Source organism: Oncorhynchus gorbuscha, unplaced genomic scaffold (assembly GCF_021184085.1).
Source record: "Oncorhynchus gorbuscha isolate QuinsamMale2020 ecotype Even-year unplaced genomic scaffold, OgorEven_v1.0 Un_scaffold_3317, whole genome shotgun sequence".
In the NCBI taxonomy this organism is placed as follows: Eukaryota; Metazoa; Chordata; class Actinopteri; order Salmoniformes; family Salmonidae; genus Oncorhynchus; species Oncorhynchus gorbuscha.
Window position 1 is genome coordinate 14470 of NW_025747588.1, and position 1806 is coordinate 16275.

At 46.4% G+C, this 1806-nt stretch overlaps 1 long non-coding RNA gene across 1 annotated transcript; it reads left to right on the forward strand.

Annotated features, from left to right (window-relative positions):
* Positions 1-1282: 1282 nt before the first annotated feature.
* Positions 1283-1536, forward strand: LOC124027514. Its single transcript, XR_006837419.1, has 2 exons — positions 1283-1371; positions 1435-1536. It is a non-coding gene; the product is annotated as an uncharacterized LOC124027514 (long non-coding RNA).
* Positions 1537-1806: the final 270 nt, after the last annotated feature.

Genomic DNA, 1806 nt, shown 5'->3' on the forward strand with positions numbered 1-1806 from the left:
CCCATCCCAGTTAGTGAGCATTTCTCTTTTGTCAAGATAATCCATCCACCTGACAGGTGTGGCATATCAAGAAGCTGATTAAACAGCATGATCATTACACAGGTACACCTTGTGCTGGGACAATAAAAGGCCACTCTAAAATGTTAAGTTTTGCCACAGATGTCTCAAGTTTAGAGGGAGCGTGCAATCGGCATGCTGACTGCAGGAATCTCCTCCAGAGCTGTTGTCAGAGAATACAATTTTAATTTCTCTACCATAAGCCGCCTCCAATATCATTTTAAAGAATTTGGTAGTGCGTCCAACCGGCCTCACAACCACAGGCCACGTGTAACCACGCTAGCCCAGGACCTCCACATCTGGCTTCTTCACCTGTGGGATCGTCTGAGACCAGCCAACTGGACAGCTGATGAAACTGGGTTTGCACAAAAAAATAATTTGTGCAAACTGTCAGAAACCGCCTCAGGGTAGATCATCAGTATGCTCGTCGTCCTCACCAGGGTCCTGACCTGACTGCAGTTTACGTCAGAACCCACTTCAGTGGGCAAATGCTCACCTTCGATGGTCACGAGCACAATGGAGAAGTGTGCTCTTCACAAATGTATCCTGGTTTCAACTATACCGGGCAGATAGCAGACAGTGTGTATGGCTTCGTGTGGGTAAGCAGTTTGCTGTCAATGTTGTGAACAGAGTGCCACATGGTGCTGGTGGTGTTGTGGTATGGGCAGGCCTAAGCTACGGACAACAAACACAATTGCATTTATTGATTGTAATTTGAATGCACAGAGATGCCGTGACGAGATCCTAAGGCCCATTGTCGTGCCATTCATCCGCCGCCATCACCTCATGTTGCAGCATGATAATGCTGAATCCATGTCACAAGGATCTGGACACAATTCCTGGAAGCTGAAAATGTTCCAGTTCTTCCATGGCCTGCATACTCACCAGACATCTCACCACCCATTGAGCATCTTTGGGATGTTCTGGATCAACATGTACGACAGCGTGTTCCAGTTCCCGCCAATATCCAGCAACTTCCCCCAGCCATGGAAGAGGAGCGGGGACAACATTCCTCTGGCCAAGATCAACAGCCTGATCAACTCTATGTGAAGGAGATGTGTCACGCTGCATGAGGCAAACGATGTTCACACCAGATGCTGACTGGTTTTATGATCCACGCCTTAACTTTTTTTAAAGGTATCTATGACCAACAGATGCATATCTGTATTCCCTGTCATGTGAAATCCATAGATTAGGGCCTAATTAATATATTTCAATTGACTGATTTCCTTATATGAACTGTGACTCAGTAAAATCTTTGAAATTGTTGCATGTTGCATTTATATTCTGGTTCAGTGTAGTATTTGAACCCAGGTCTGATCCATACTCCTCTGTAACGTCATGTATATGCTGTGACAGCAAACGTGCTGAACCCAGGTCTGATCCACACTCCTCTGTGACATCATGTATATGCTGTGACAGCAAACGTGCTCTGAAATACTCTTCATGTCTCTGAAACAATAAAACCTTCATGAGTAACGTGTCTTTGGTTGGGTTGTTGTTCCTGCTGATGGTGGTCTACTGACTCATGCTGCATGGTTTATACCTGGGGGCGTTTCACAGTCAGGGTGTAGTCACCTGCATGGTTTATACCTGGGGGCGTTTCTCAGTCAGGTATAGTCACCTGCATGGTTTATACCTGGGGGCGTTTCCCAGTCAGGTTGTAGTCACCTGCATGGTTTATACCTGGGGGTGTTTCTCAGTCAGGGTTTAGTCACCTGCATGGTTTATACCTGGGGGCGTTTCCCA